Here is a 16,919-nt window from a genome sequence, read left to right as displayed (position 1 = left end):
AGGTTTTTTCTGTTCTTATTCAATTAGAAAGCAGTGCATTTCTTCTTTTAGCTGAAGTGAACCAAGTTCAGTGATCCAATTAGCCCACATGCATCATTTGATGAAAGCACTCCAGTCCAGTCGCCTCGGCTTGTCAACCACGCCCCTCAAAATCATGCTCCTCACCAAATGCCCTTCCTTGGGTTGGGGCAACACAGCTATGAGTAGTTCGCTCCAAGACTCCACTCCCTCGAGAGCAGGATGCCGGCCGAGATGGAGCTGGGAGCCAACCTAGACTTTCCTGGGGCTTGCCTTGCCCCAACACCTAAAGAAAAAGGCGGGCGCCGAAAAGGAAACAACTCAGCCTCTTCAAGAAAGCAAAGCTTTGTAGGCGCTGCCTACTCACTCAGACAATGCTCTGAACACGAAAGTGTTCAGTTCCGCCCCCTTCTACCATGCTGAGTCACAGGTAGCGCCTCGGAAAGCACAGACGAGCCACATGCAGGGAAACTTGCACGTGTGGTTCTGGCCGGGGACCCCGGTATACTGTACTAATATGTGTAGGTTCCCGTAATTCGAGTGAGATTGTCATGGCGCAAAAGCAGATATGGTCTGGTATTCCCTTGTTCCCTGTATTGGTTATGTTCCTCATTTCTTGTCTAGCAGAAACTAATCGAGCTCCGTTTGATCTCCCAGAAGCGGAAGCTGAATCAGTTGCAGGCTATAATGTAGAATATGCGCGGGATGCGATCCTTAATAGTCCACTGTTGGCGGAAGCCAATGTCCCGGGGTCCCGGGGACTCATTCTGACTGAAACAAGGGGTGGGTCTTTACCAATTTCAAAAAGATTCGATTTTAGGGAAGCCAAAAAACGTGAGCGCCTAGCACGAGCCTTATTGAAAAGGCCCCTTACTATAGATAGGGCGCCCCTGCAATCAAACTCAAGGCTCGATGAAATTGAGCGAATGAAAAGAGAGGAAAGCCTTTTGACAACCTTACTAATAGAAAGGGGAAAGATGCGCTCAAACAACCTATCTTACTAATAAGAGGGTCGTTGTAAAGCTACAGCTCGAAAGCCGGCCTTACCTTCTATTCTATTAGTAAAGGGCTTTTCTTGCTTGTTTAGTAAAGTCACGCTTTTCATTTTGATAGAGTAGGTGCTTTCTGGGGCACTCTTCATTCTTCATTCGAAACTAATGAATGTTCGGTCGGGGGTTTCCGCCTTGTTATCAAAAAGGGAGTTGGGTAAAGCAAACTCCCTCCTTGGACGAGCACGAGGCTTAGTCAAGTAGAACCGGGTTGCGCTGCTTGATGCTCCGATCGAGAACAAATCAGTGGGGCCACGCCGGTACGACTGAATATGCGTTAGAAAGGTCAATCCCTTCCCTACGACACCAAAAAAACCGGGCCGAACTTCTACCCGCCCGCTTCCATAGATCAATATCGTGGCAACGTAGACCTAAGTGGTATCATATTGGATCCTTGGGAACCATCACAAGTACGGCCGGCCTATTTCTTTTTGAACTAAAATGCCGTGTCGTCCAGCGGAGCCTAGAAGAAGGTGACTCGCGCGGACAGCTGACTCCTTTTCAATAGAAAGGAATAGCCAAACCAAGCCAGCTGTCTGGTCAATCTCAGAGATCTTATCGGCCGGCAAACTTGAGACGGACGACCACACCACGGTCCCGACCTTACCAGCACCAGAGGTGTACTAATCAATGAACCCCCGAAACCTACTTTCTTTTCTGACAAAATCGACCAAGCCTAACCGGTCACGACATGTTGTTGATATTGATGAGTTTGAGGGACTTTCGCTAACTGAATTCATCCATAAAGCCAGACCCCCGTAATCTTCGTAACCAAAGCGTCACGACAACATCCAAAGGTTACTTTTTTCTTCTTAAGTAAGGGTCGGCAAGGAGGAGCACGTAGGAATGCCGACCCCTACTTAAGCCACTTGTGGCTGAGAGAAAGCGAGTAGCACCTTGTATAGGTTGGGTGGAGCTTGAAGAAAGTAGCCCCTCTCAGAGAACGCCATTGCGCGCTAGCCTAGCTAGCTAGCGCTGGCTATTATGTTAGTTGTAGCGCGCCTTCCCTCCTTCTCTCACTTCGGAAAGATTTTTCAGTATTTTCTTATGATGACCTGGTCGAGGGAGTACGAAACATCGGTGTAAAAGATTGAGTGGGATCTGTGAGGTTGGTTATAGTAAGGCCTGGACCGGAGTACCATGGAAAATACACCTCAATATCTGGTTCTTAAAAGGTGGACACCGTCGGCCGGAAACAGCTGTATTGCATAAGGCTCCGGCTTGGATAATCTTTCCTGGACTCCCGGTCGAATAAAGGCTACCAGATATTCTTTTTCTTTGTCAGTGGGGGTCAACCAAGGCTATCCATTCTAGCCAGTCTCCTTTGGTCTTTAGGGCTTCAGGCTCTCAAGTCGGGAAATCCTTTTCTTTCGAATAGGCCTTTCTTTACCAGAGGTTAATATGACTAGTCCGTCTACCCCGGTTACCCTTATGATGAAGATGAAGATTACATAGTTATAAAACTTTGATAATCCTCTTTTTTCTATGATAGATTTTGTATAGGGCGTTATAGGACTATAACTATAACCTGTTCAAAAAGAAAAAGCTATAAATAATGATTAGTGCGAGCTAAATTGAGTTTTAGTACGAATACTACAAGCACTGCTAAGTCAAAGAGTGTTTTTCCTGTGAGCAAGTCCGCTTAAGAATTCAACTAAAAAGATAGCATATGTAAAGTAGTTTTAGCTCCAGGCCAATTTCAAAGCAATTGTCAAGCTAGCTAGGAAAGCCAGCATCCGTAACGTAACTGTAACTCTTAGGAAAGCAAGCTACCAAGCGACTTTATGAAGACAAGGGCAAGCCTGAAGCTTGAGTCTTTTTAGTCTGTGAAAGAAAGTGTTGTTCTCAGATAGAATCTCTTATATATGCATTCTTCCCCCTCTTACTAGTAGTGTAAGAGAGGTTTTTCGGAAAGGAAGAAAATCACTTGAGCGAAGCGAAAGGAACTCCCATTGTTCCAAACAAACTAACCCTCCTGGAGTCTTATCTTATCAGGTATGCCAATAATACCAGTAATAACGAAGGAGAACGCTCTAAGCTCTACAGGGTTATTCTTATGCTTCTCCAAGGAGCTAACGAGCCTGGGAGATAACAGTACTAGAGTGCTAGAAATCCTCCACTCGAGATTGCTTTTCTATAGCTGGTGGGTGGCACTCCTTCTCCAAGCGAGCCTGTTCTGTTGGAGTGGTAGTTGGTTGCTGTTTGAAAGGGAAACCCTGCCATTCATTCAAAAAGGACTCTTCTGTTAAAGTCCTAAAGGCAAAGGTATCCAGTGCCTTACAGTAAGGCATATAATGTATCTCTTGCTCTCTTTTAGAGTTCTAGTGTAAAAAGCCTATCCAATTGAAGTCCCTATTTCTTTCCTTGGATGTGGCATTTGAGTCTACTCGATACCCGGAGAGTGCCCTTTTTCTTCATTCTCCTTTAACTGCGGGTTTAGGAAGAGGGGCAGTTTACAGACACCTAGTTCCCTGTCCCAGTACTATACCCGGTATAAGTAGTTTATCTACAGTAGAGAGACTTTTCCAAGATCAGGAAATCGGTACTTTCAGAACTCAAGTAAGCAAGCGAGTTGCCTAATTCCTCTCAGCCTTACTTCTCTTTCATGTATCAATGATAGTATGTAGCTCACCAGTCAAGTGAGAAGAAAGGGAGGAGGTAAGCTCAGTCTCAGTCAAGTAATTAGGCAATGGAGTGAGGGGACTCGAAGAAAAATAAGAAAAGGAATGAGAGATGGGGAAGTAAAGGGGAGGAAAGCGAAGCCTTACTGTACTGATAGTTGAGTAAGGACTGAGAAGCTTCAAGTTCCCGCCTACGCTTCGCCCCTTACGCAATTCTCTCTGACCGGGGTGGGAAGGTAGTGTATAACTCACTCGTGCTCGCAAAGATCAGAAGTGGTTTCCCCTTTCTTCTTCCCACTAAACGGAAACTCAAGAATTCCTTGTAGGGTCCGCTTACCAATCGCTCTATTTATCTTTCCTGCCTACAGCTCACGACGTACTTTCCTTTCTTTGATCTACTATGTATTGTTATATTTGACTGAAGTTTCTACTTCTTATCCCTACTTACTATTTGTTGAGCTACTTACGTACTCTCTTTCCCTTACTATTTGAGTTCTAGTTTCACTTTCTCCTTCAGCTGCCTTATAGTGCTTTCCTTTCACATTCAATCACCTTGTAGGAGCCTAAACCTCTTTCCCGTGAGAATATGTAATATTTCCAGCGCCTATTTTAAGTAGCGGATGAAGCGGCAATCTTCCTTGCTCCGTTGTCAGCTAATAAAGCAAGAGTTTCACTGCCCTCCTTGCGATTGGTCGCTGTGTGGACTCTTAAGCCTTTCCTTTTGGATTCTAGTTAAGGAGGCTTCCATCCTTCCTGCTGTTACAACTCCTTCTCCGATTTAAGAGTTGTGTTGATTCGGTTGTAATAAAAAGATTAGGATAGTTAGGACAACCATTGAGTTCTGCTTTTTGAGTTAGGGTGTAACAAGGGGGGGGGATTGGATTCTTAATCCCCCTGAGACCTTGTTGTTATTCTATCCTCTTTCCTTCTTTTAGGACTTCTTAGAGTAGTGGAAGTTTTTGTATGCACTTTCTCTATCTAATGAAAAGATTAAGCTAGTAAGGACTGTTCTTATAGGGGGTTCGGGTCTTGTCTTTGCTCATTCGACGCAGTTACAAGTATTCCCCCATATACCTCCAAGTTCAGGAATAACACATTCAGTAACGAGTTGAACGTCTGAGTTGAGATCAAGAATGTTGGGTTGGATTGGAGAAATCTCTGGAAGATCTGAAAAAACCATATTTTCTTATTTATATAACCTTCATTTTGTCGAAAATCTTTCCAATCTTGCTCCCTGTCAGAAAACATACTGCCTGCCCACTGCTCTGCCTTTTCAGAGAGATGATCATCCTCTGAATCCTGATCTAGCTCGAGGAGCTCTCGGTTAAGTTGCTCTATTTCTCTGTCCAAATTGGCCAGAATCTGCTGTGTATTTTATTTTTCTTCTTCTACTCACATGTGAGCCATAATATCAGTTTCAACTAAATTTGGGACGAATTTGAATTCCAGCTCCGCAAAAAGGACTCAATCTAAATTTTGTATATAAATATGAAAAAAAGTGGCATAATAAGACGATTTTTAGCACCCCTATTCTGATGTTCAGTCCGCTGAAAAAAGGTCGAACTAATTTCGTATTATAAAAAGATTCGATTAATGGAAAGCAAATTCCCTTGTTATATCGTTGTAGTCTCGTTCTTTTGGGGGGTTCTCGGCAGACAACAGAATTGTGTTCGACTCCCATAAACCTGATGTGGCGAAAAAGACTGATACAACGAGATATGCCGTGCATGCATTAAATCATTTTTCAGCCCCATTTCTAGTCATTTATGCAGCTGTCAATCTTTTCGTTCTATTTCTCTTTGTCATCATGGACCGCAGAGCTGCGGAACGTTTTACTAACTATTTATGGAAATCCATGATAGTCTTAGCACTCTGTTCCTGCCTTATACACAAGTCAGTTACTTTCGTTCCTAAACGACTCTCTTTTTCTTTTTTTTATCAAAGCTGTAATTTTCGTTCCTGCGCTTCCTTCTAGCCTACCACTGCTTGCTGCCTACGAAAAAGCTTTCAAAGCAAAGAGCGTAGACACTCGACCAGAGGGAAAGGAACTGAAAGTCTCGACTGAAAGGAGAGGAGAGATCCAGATGGGAACTGAAACACCTTTCGAACTTAACTTTCTTCCCCTAGCCTATAACAGCATTCCCATAGCTCTATGATTGCCGTCTTTCTGGGTCACCCATCATTCGCACAGGTAAGTCAGGACCATATACCTCGGGTGCCTTCTGGTTGGCTTTCCAAAAAGCCTATTCCTGAGCTCCCAACCATTCCTGTATGATGTTCTAATATTGCGGTGAGGCCTTTAGACATAGACAATTCCTACTGCCAAGCTAAAGGAAAAGATCCCACCTTCTTCGTCTCTTCTTGCCATTGGGGCACTTTACTCGAGCTAATCAGTCTTGGCTTGGTGCCGGCAATGGAAGAACATCTGATTCACCAATAGGCATATTACGAAGAAAAAGGCAATCTAAAGTGCCAATCTCAACTCCTTCGGACCTTTACTTCTGGGGAGAAAGCAGCTTTTGTTGGGCAAACAGGTTCCATTTTCATATGCTTAATAAGACATGTGATTGGAGAAGTCAAGCACCTGGTTTTTTTTGTCCTGTTATTCTGGAGGTGAGAACCCTATTTCCCAACCTGGTTCTATCTCTCAGGCGTAAACTTCTTTCGTAAAGTCAAGCACTGTTCAAGCTAGTGCGAGGTATGTAGTCGTTGTGGTTGAAGTCTAAGATTCAAAAGCAAACCTGCTTTCTCAGGTTCAAAAGCTGAAGGCAAAGCTGGTCCAGCTCCGGTGGAATTTGAAAGTTTGCAGTAATATCCTTTGGAGCAGTTGTACAAGCCTTCTGTCATCTTCACAAAGTCCCGGTACAACTGACAGCTCTACAACGAGATGAGAAAGCTCATGTGGCATGTCACCTATGAGCACATAAGGAATCCAAGGCATCATTGCAGCTTTCATCTCTTCAGCATTTCTGGTTACCCTCTTTCCATTTCCTTTCGTTCCTCTACCGTTGGTCGAGCCTCTACAAACCTTCGTTTGCTACCAATGCTTAATAATAGAACCTCCAGGTATGAAGGTTGCTTCTTCTTTCCACTGGACATCCTACATTCTACAGAGGGAATATGCTTGGAATAAAGGATCACTGCTTAGGTAGCCGACCAAAAAAAAGATGGAAGGAAAGGGGCGTAGCATTTTAAGTGTTTTTCCTTAAGTTGCCGGATAAAGGTTTGAGTTTGCCTTACTTATTCCTTTAAAGCAGTTAGAGGTAAGCTCATACCAAGCATTCCCTTACAGCATTTTTAAGTAAAGTGGTAAGCCGGATAGGGATGCTACAAGGTGCTATGAAAGAAGCCGAAGACCTAAAAAGAGAGAGACGGGGCTTGGTAGATTGCAGAATAATAAAGGTGGTAAGTGCTTCCAGTGAGAAAGCCAGATTGAAAACCTTGACTTTAATCTCTCCTATCCTAGGTCGAGGGTAAGCCCATGATCTAGTGCCTCTTCTTATTGATCCAGTGAGCAAGCCTCTTCTTGAGAAAGTAGTCCATTTTTTCCTTGTTGAAAGGCGCAGTCCATCCCGTCCCGGTGGAGGTTCCTTCCACACCGCCGTCTGCCTTTGTTTGAAGGAGTAATTGCTATTTGAATTCCTTCTTTTTGAGAGCCTGTGCTATTCTGGGAGGGAGTTTAATACGAGCCAAGAAAGAGGGTGCTCTCTTTCCTCTTGTTTTTGGGTTCATAACCGAGACTCTTGAATCTGCAGTTAAGGGAATCTCACCAGTTCTTGGAATAAGAGCTCTGGGACTTAATAGCTTTGAGGGAGCTAGCCCTATTTTCGGATTCGCAAGCAGAACAGCGGATGACAGAACTGCGGATTCAATATCAATAGCTGTGGATTTTCTTCTTATATATGCAACCTCTTCTTGCAGCGGATAAGCTAGAGCACAGCCGATATGCGACAGAAAGCTGAATAGTCTCTATTGACAGCGCATCCGCACGGATATGCGAAAGCGTTAGGGCTTTGCTTAGCGTTAAGGCTTGAATCGATAGGGCTTTACTGACTTAAAGAGTCTGGGCCAGGCAATGCTCTCTCTGTAACATGTCGCTTATCCGCTGTTTTTCCCCCTACTTTCCATTAAAAGATCCATACATACTATCCCGGAGGTGAACTAGAGCTGGAGGACGGCCCTCGTAACACGGCAGCCCTAGATTCCTAAGCAGGAAGGAGGGGGGATTTAAAGTAATTTATATAACACTATCTAAAAGGCTATCCTCACTACTATCAATCTGTAGATAAAGGAAATGAAGTACTACCACAAGTAGCAGCTGATTCAATAGCAGTTCTCCTTTCCTTAACAAGTAAGCAAGTAAACTACCTTTGAAACTACCCAAAATATGTTGAGAAAGTCAATCTTCTAAGCTGAAGTTAGTGTTGATGTCGGTGACTTGCAAAAATACTATGACGTTCAAGCGTAACCTCTAGTAAATAGAATTCGTAAGAAAAGAGTATGTTTCCCCAACTCCTCAATCTAGTAGTCTTCCTTCTAGCGCTATCGCTTTCTTTAATTATTTATGTTACACGTCTATCTCACTGTGAAAGTAAACTCCTAGCTCTAAGACTAGGGATCTCTTGCCTACGCATTTTCATCTGTACTTTGATGATAGTCATAGGGCCCACGCTGTCCCTATTACTTTTGCTCTTAGCTGCAGCCCAATAAGCTATTTGACTTTCTATCTTCTTTCTGATCTCCTGCTTTGTCCTTACTCCGAGCGAGAAAAAATCCAATGCATTCTTTTCGTTTCGATACACAGTACGGTTCGACTACGCATTCACAGTAGATAAGACTACAGCTGGGATTGAGAACATGAATTCGTGCGTGACATAGTCCTACCTATTGAGAGATCCGGATTTGAACCTTCCTATGGTCAGTTAGGAAGGCTCCTATCTGACTATAAAGCAATGTGGTGCCAGATGAAAGAAGAAGATGTTACTCACTGATCCTTCTTCCTTCGAATCAACATCAGTAATGGCCTAATGCCCGACTTTGAGGCAAGCGAATCGAAATCGACGTATCAATCGGACTGCTTTTCTTTTGGGTTTCGGGTGAGAAAGGCACTCTATTTTCCATGACCTGAAAACTACCAAAGCCTTTACTTACTTTTTTCCATCTTTGAATAGCGACTTAAACCCTTGTAAGGTTATTTTTAAAAGGATCTCTTTCTATTGTATATTCATTCCATTCCCATGCCGTAATATATCCAATTTTTCCTTTATAAGTCCCATCTCTTACTTTGTTTTATCACCTCGGAAAAAGAACCCTAAAGATGCACCTGACACTAAGACTTTCCATTTTTCTTATAGTTGCTAATTCTACCTGCTCGAGGCCTTGTTGCTGTGAAGGACCAGGAGTTTTCTTCCTACGGTCACTTATATGCTCATGGGCCGAAGCAAACATTTGTTGACTCTTTCGCTTACTTATCCAGTGTTCAAAAGGTAAGACTGTCACATGAACCCTTTTATAGAGGAATTCTGGCAGTTCATTCTCTGAATGAAAGATCTATGAAATTAAGGCTCATCTGAAACAAATAGATAGATGCGACAAAGTCTGTCTCTACTACTACTTAAGCTAGACTGTAACTCCTAAAAAAGGAAGGTGCTCTAGCCAGAATGTTTGCAAGTGAAACAGAAGTAGGGTTCAGTGCTTTCCTCTCTTTTCTTTTCATTCGAGACTTTCAGTACCTTTCACTTCTCAATAAGAAAGAAAGTCTTATTGAGAAGCTTTTCTTTCCTTTCACCCCAGACTATAAAGAGAGTTTTTCTAACCCCAAAACTATATCAAGGAAGTAGAGCAAAACTACCCAGACTCTCTCTATTAAGTCTAGCTTCCCTACCCTTACTCTCTCGATCCAGCCAAGTAACCCCTCCCATACTCGTTCTAGTCAGAACCCTTCTTATTGCTTCGCCTTCCTAAGATGACTTATAGTAACATTAGTACAGTTATGCTCATATGACATCCTATCCCTATAATAACCGCTTATCCATAGGCCACTGCCACTAAGAACTTATTGCTTTAGGAGCTTATAAGCAGAAGCCGTAGGAAAATCTTGTTATTTATATGTCTATAGTGTTAAGTCCTTATGGCTCCTACTTGAAGTAAAAGCGTTAGCCTACACCTACGGTATACCTAAAACCCTATCCTTTTGGTCTTGTCTTAGCCCGGTTAGCCAATGCTACCTCAACTAGTATTTTAATGAGATGCCCTTAGATCGGAACAGGCAACTGCCTCAAACTCCTGAAATGAAAACGGTTTCATTCCTACGCTACGCCCCTTATACTATTAATATTGTAAGGAAAGCAAAGCTAGGCCAGTGTAAGTTGAGTTGCCTGTCGGCTATTTTGAGTTCTCTGTGAGCAAGTACGAGTAATCTCCTCTAGAGTATAGAGTATTCCATTCACCCTTTTCCTACGAAGGGACTTTGACTCATCTTACTCCGTTTTTCGCCTATATCATAGGCTCTTATAAGAAAGGGCATAGTGAATAGGGGGCTAATACCATTTCTAGATACCTTTAATAATCGTAATAAACGTCCTAAGAAGATAGAACAATTTCATACCCAGAATGTCTCCCTTACATAAGGGACCCATAGGAGTTCTCCTGGGCATAAGTAGCCTAAGAGGGATAAGAGTAAGACCTTTAATAAGGAGCTAAATGAGGTGTCTCTTGTTTAAGAATACAAATCTAAGAATCATCTGAATGTTGAGGGCGAACATTCTATTTTGATCGATGAATAGTTTCGCAAAAAGCCCATCGAGAGAGAAACCTACAAACCTGTGTAGGGAATAGAGGTGAATCGAACATCCTATTGAAATAAGGTGTGTTAAAGGAGAAGCTGTCCTTGTAAAAGGAGCGGAAACTCAACTATCAGCTGATAGCTTGGAAGGGTCAGGAGATGAGAATCCGAGAAAAGAAGCAACAGGAGTAGACAAAATGTTTGGCGAAGGAAGCACGAGTAAGATCATTAGTAGATAGAGTGATTTTTCCATCGCCAGTGGCGTGAGAAGCATATCTGATTGTTACAGATTCAGATAAAGATTGAGTGCTTTCAGTAGATCCAGTTAAACAACAAGCACCAATGAACTATTAAATCATAAGGTTTCCAGTATCTGAGAATCAGACTTAAGACTTTTGGCCTGCCTGATCCTACTCTTCCCATAGGCAATTGCTATTCTAGCTAGTTCCTGCTAATCAACTGATGACAATTTTTATTCCTTTTATTTGGCGTTAGTAGCCTACGCAAACAATTATTCATTCTGATGCATCTCCGGCTGCCTACTGTTATGAGTTTTGTATCATCAATATGATCAGTTCATTCTAGAGGCTTGGGGTCTTTCAGCAAGACTAACAACCAAAGAAGCTACCTGATGTCGTTGGCTGCCTGGGATTCTTCAGCCTTAACTGTGATGGTTCTATCTATAAAAGCCTCACGCGAAGAAGAAGAGGGTCTTTATGGCACCGAAACAAGGAAATAAAAAGCCATTCTCTGCCCCGTCCGCATCCTTAGCCGGGTGAGGCCTATTGACTGAAATGGGTATCTTATTTATGTCATATGCTGATTGATGGCGATAAAACATTTCATCGAATGCTACTTTCTTTCCTCGATGAGGGACCGCCTAGATCGGATTTTGACTACTCCCTGTTATCGACTTTAAGCGGAGAAAGCTAATTCAGTACCATTCAAAAAGATTCGATTTTAGGGAAGCCAAAAAACGTGAGCGCCTAGCACGAGCCTTATTGAAAAGGCCCCTTACTATAGATAGGGCGCCCCTGCAATCAAACTCAAGGCTCGATGAAATTGAGCGAATGAAAAGAGAGGAAAGCCTTTTGACAACCTTACTAATAGAAAGGGGAAAGATGCGCTCAAACAACCTATCTTACTAATAAGAGGGTCGTTGTAAAGCTACAGCTCGAAAGCCGGCCTTACCTTCTATTCTATTAGTAAAGGGCTTTTCTTGCTTGTTTAGTAAAGTCACGCTTTTCATTTTGATAGAGTAGGTGCTTTCTGGGGCACTCTTCATTCTTCATTCGAAACTAATGAATGTTCGGTCGGGGGTTTCCGCCTTGTTATCAAAAAGGGAGTTGGGTAAAGCAAACTCCCTCCTTGGACGAGCACGAGGCTTAGTCAAGTAGAACCGGGTTGCGCTGCTTGATGCTCTGATCGAGAACAAATCAGTGGGGCCATGCCAGTACGACTGAATATGCGTTAGAAAGGTCAATCCCTTCCCTACGACACCAAAAAAACCGGGCCGAACTTCTACCCGCCCGCTTCCATAGATCAATATCGTGGCAACGTAGACCTAAGTGGTATCATATTGGATCCTTGGGAACCATCACAAGTACGGCCGGCCTATTTCTTTTTGAACTAAAATGCCGTGTCGTCCAGCGGAGCCTAGAAGAAGGTGACTCGCGCGGACAGCTGACTCCTTTTCAATAGAAAGGAATAGCCAAACCAAGCCAGCTGTCTGGTCAATCTCAGAGATCTTATCGGCCGGCAAACTTGAGACGGACGACTACACCACGGTCCCGACCTTACCAGCACTAGAGGTGTACTAATCAATGAACCCCCGAAACCTACTTTCTTTTCTGACAAAATCGACCAAGCCTAACCGGTCACGACATGTTGTTGATATTGATGAGTTTGAGGGACTTTCGCTAACTGAATTCATCCATAAAGCCAGACCCCCGTAATCTTCGTAACCAAAGCGTCACGACAACATCCAAAGGTTACTTTTTTCTTCTTAAGTATGGGTCGGCAAGGAGGAGCACGTAGGAATGCCGACCCCTACTTAAGCCACTTGTGGCTGAGAGAAAGCGAGTAGCACCTTGTATAGGTTGGGCGGAGCTTGAAGAAGGTAGCCCCTCTCAGAGAAAGCCATTGCGCGCTAGCCTAGCTAGCTAGCGCTGGCTATTATGTTAGTTGTAGCGCGCCTTCCCTCCTTCTCTCACTTCGGAAAGATTTTTCAGTATTTTCTTATGATGACCTGGTCGAGGGAGTACGAAACATCGGTGTAAAAGATTGAGTGGGATCTGTGAGGTTGGTTATAGTAAGGCCTGGACCGGAGTACCATGGAAAATACACCTCAATATCTGGTTCTTAAAAGGTGGACACCGTCGGCCGGAAACAGCTGTATTGCATAAGGCTCCGGCTTGGATAATCTTTCCTGGACTCCCGGTCGAATAAAGGCTACCAGATATTCTTTTTCTTTGTCAGTGGGGGTCAACCAAGGCTATCCATTCTAGCCAGTCTCCTTTGGTCTTTAGGGCTTCAGGCTCTCAAGTCGGGAAATCCTTTTCTTTCGAATAGGCCTTTCTTTACCAGAGGTTAATATGACTAGTCCGTCTACCCCGGTTACCCTTATGATGAAGATGAAGATTACATAGTTATAAAACTTTGATAATCCTCTTTTTTCTATGATAGATTTTGTATAGGGCGTTATAGGACTATAACTATAACCTGTTCAAAAAGAAAAAGCTATAAATAATGATTAGTGCGAGCTAAATTGAGTTTTAGTACGAATACTACAAGCACTGCTAAGTCAAAGAGTGTTTTTCCTGTGAGCAAGTCCGCTTAAGAATTCAACTAAAAAGATAGCATATGTAAAGTAGTTTTAGCTCCAGGCCAATTTCAAAGCAATTGTCAAGCTAGCTAGGAAAGCCAGCATCCGTAACGTAACTGTAACTCTTAGGAAAGCAAGCTACCAAGCGACTTTATGAAGACAAGGGCAAGCCTGAAGCTTGAGTCTTTTTAGTCTGTGAAAGAAAGTGTTGTTCTCAGATAGAATCTCTTATATATGCATTCTTCCCCCTCTTACTAGTAGTGTAAGAGAGGTTTTTCGGAAAGGAAGAAAATCACTTGAGCGAAGCGAAAGGAACTCCCATTGTTCCAAACGAACTAACCCTCCTGGAGTCTTATCTTATCAGGTATGCCAATAATACCAGTAATAACGAAGGAGAACGCTCTAAGCTCTACAGGGTTATTCTTATGCTTCTCCAAGGAGCTAACGAGCCTGGGAGATAACAGTACTAGAGTGCTAGAAATCCTCCACTCGAGATTACTTTTCTATAGCTGGTGGGTGGCACTCCTTCTCCAAGCGAGCCTGTTCTGTTGGAGTGGTAGTTGGTTGCTGTTTGAAAGGGAAACCCTACCATTCATTCAAAAATGACTCTTCTGTTAAAGTCCTAATGGCAAAGGTATCCAGTGCCTTACAGTAAGGCATATAATGTATCTCTTGCTCTCTTTTAGAGTTCTAGTGTAAAAAGCCTATCCAATTGAAGTCCCTATTTCTTTCCTTGGATGTGGCATTTGATTCTACTCGATACCCGGAGAGTGCCCTTTTTCTTCATTCTCCTTTAACTACGGGTTTAGGAAGAGGGGCAGTTTACAGACACCTAGTTCCCTGTCCCAGTACTATACCCGGTATAAGTAGTTTATCTACAGTAGAGAGACTTTTCCAAGATCAAGAAATCGGTACTTTCAGAACTCAAGTAAGCAAGCGAGTTGCCTAATTCCTCTCAGCCTTACTTCTCTTTCATGTATCACTGATAGTAAGTAGCTCACTAGTCAAGTGAGAAGAAAGGGAGGAGGTAAGCTCAGTCTCAGTCAAGTAATTAGGCAATGGAGTGAGGGGACTCGAAGAAAAATAAGAAAAGGAATGAGAGATGGGGAAGTAAAGGGGAGGAAAGCGAAGCCTTACTGTACTGATAGTTGAGTAAGGACTGAGAAGCTTCAAGTTCCCGCCTACGCTTTGCCCCTTACACAATTCTCTCTGACCGGGGTGGGAAGGTAGTGTATAACTCACTCGTGCTCGCAAAGATCAGAAGTGGTTTCCCCTTTCTTCTTCCCACTAAACAGAAACTCAAGAATTCCTTGTAGGGTCCGCTTACCAATCGCTCTATTTTATCTTTCCTGCCTACAGCTCACGACGTACTTTCCTTTCTTTGATCTACTATGTATTGTTATATTTTACTGAAGTTTCTACTTCTTATCCCTACTTACTATTTGTTGAGCTACTTACGTACTCTCTTTCCCTTACTATTTGAGTTCTATTTTCACTTTCTCCTTCAGCTGCCTTATAGTGCTTTCCTTTCACATTCAATCACCTTGTAGGAGCCTAAACCTCTTTCCCGTGAGAATATGTAATATTTCCAGCGCCTATTTTAAGTAGCGGATGAAGCGGCAATCTTCCTTGCTCCGTTGTCAGCTAATAAAGCAAGAGTTTCACTGCCCTCCTTGCGATTGGTCGCTGTGTGGACTCATAAGCCTTTCCTTTTGGATTCTAGTTAAGGAGGCTTCCATCCTTCCTGCTGTTACAACTCCTTCTCCGATTTAAGAGTTGTGTTGATTCGGTTGTAATAAAAAGATTAGGATAGTTAGGACAACCATTGAGTTCTGCTTTTTGAGTTAGGGTGTAACAAGGGGGGGGGGATTGGATTCTTAATCCCCCTGAGACCTTGCTGTTATTCTATCCTCTTTCCTTCTTTTAGGACTTCTTAGAGTAGTGGAAGTTTTTGTATGCACTTTCTCTATCTAATGAAAAGATTAAGCTAGTAAGGACTGTTCTTATAGGGGGTTCGGGTCTTGTCTTTGCTCATTCGCCGCAGTTACAAGTATTCCCCCATATACCTCTAAGTTCAGGAATAACACATTCAGTAACGAGTTGAACGTCTGAGTTGAGATCAAGAATGTTGGGTTGGATTGGAGAAATCTCTGGAAGATCTGAAAAAACCATATTTTCTTATTTATATAACCTTCATTTTGTCGAAAATCTTTCCAATCTTTGCTCCCTGTCAGAAAACATACTGCCTGCCCACTGCTCTGCCTTTTCAGAGAGATGATCATCCTCTGAATCCTGATCTAGCTCGAGGAGCTCTCGGTTAAGTTGCTCTATTTATCTGTCCAAATTGGCCAGAATCTGCTGTGTATTTTATTTTTCTTCTTCTACCCACATGTGAGCCATAATATCAGATTCAACTAAATTTGGGACGAATTTGAATTCCAGCTCCGTAAAAAGGACTCAATCTAAATTTTGTATATAAATATGAAAAAAAGTGGCATAATAAGACGATTTTTAGCACCCCTATTCTGATGTTCAGTCCGCTGAAAAAAGGTCGAACTAATTTCGTATTATAAAAAGATTCGATTAATGGAAAGCAAATTCCCTTGTTATATCGTTGTAGTCTCGTTCTTTTGGGGGGTTCTCGGCAGACAACAGAATTGTGTTCGACTCCCATAAACCCGATGTGGCGAAAAAGACTGATACAACGAGATATGCCGTGCATGCATTAAATCATTTTTCAGCCCCATTTCTAGTCATTTATGCACCTGTCAATCTTTTCGTTCTATTTCTCTTTGTCATCATGGACCGCAGAGCTGCGGAACGTTTTACTAACTATTTATGGAAATCCATGATAGTCTTAGCACTCTGTTCCTGCCTTATACACAAGTTAGTTACTTTCGTTCCTAAACGACTCTCTTTTTCTTTTTTTATCAAAGCTGTAATTTTCGTTCCTGCGCTTCCTTCTAGCCTACCACTGCTTGTTGCCTACGAAAAAGCTTTCAAAGCAAAGAGCGTAGACACTCGACAAGAGGGAAAGGAACTGAAAGTCTCGACTGAAAGGAGAGGAGAGATCCAGATGGGAACTGAAACACCTTTCGAACTTAACTTTCTTCCCCTAGCCTATGACAGCATTCCCATAGCTCTATGCCTGCCGTCTTTCTGGGTCACCCATCATTCGCACAGGTAAGTCAGGACCATATACCTCGGGTGCCTTCTGGTTGGCTTTCCAAAAAGCCTATTCCTGAGCTCCCAACCATTCCTGTATGATGTTCTAATATTGCGGTGAGGCCTTTAGACATAGACAATTCCTACTGCCAAGCTAAAGGAAAAGATCCCACCTTCTTCGTCTCTTCTTGCCCTTGGGGCACTTTACTCGAGCTAATCAGTCTTGGCTTGGTGCCGGCAATGGAAGAACATCTGATTCACCAATAGGCATATTACGAAGAAAAAGGCAATCTAAAGTGCCAATCTCAACTCCTTCGGACCTTTACTTCTGGGGAGAAAGCAGCTTTTGTTGGGCAAACAGGTTCCATTTTCATATGCTTAATAAGACATGTGATTGGAGAAGTCAAGCACCTGGTTTTTTTTGTCCTGTTATTCCGGAGGTGAGAACCCTATTTCCC

General features: G+C 42.9%; 1 pseudogene; it reads left to right on the top strand.

Annotated features, from left to right (window-relative positions):
* Positions 1-347: 347 nt before the first annotated feature.
* On the top strand, positions 348-2,161 carry LOC126668806 (NADH-ubiquinone oxidoreductase chain 1-like; annotated as a pseudogene).
* The last annotated feature ends 14,758 nt before the right edge of the window (positions 2,162-16,919 follow it).

The sequence above is a fragment of the Mercurialis annua genome, linkage group LG2, assembly GCF_937616625.2.
Source record: "Mercurialis annua linkage group LG2, ddMerAnnu1.2, whole genome shotgun sequence".
Taxonomy (NCBI): domain Eukaryota; kingdom Viridiplantae; phylum Streptophyta; class Magnoliopsida; order Malpighiales; family Euphorbiaceae; genus Mercurialis; species Mercurialis annua.
This window is presented reverse-complemented; position numbering and strand designations above follow the sequence as displayed.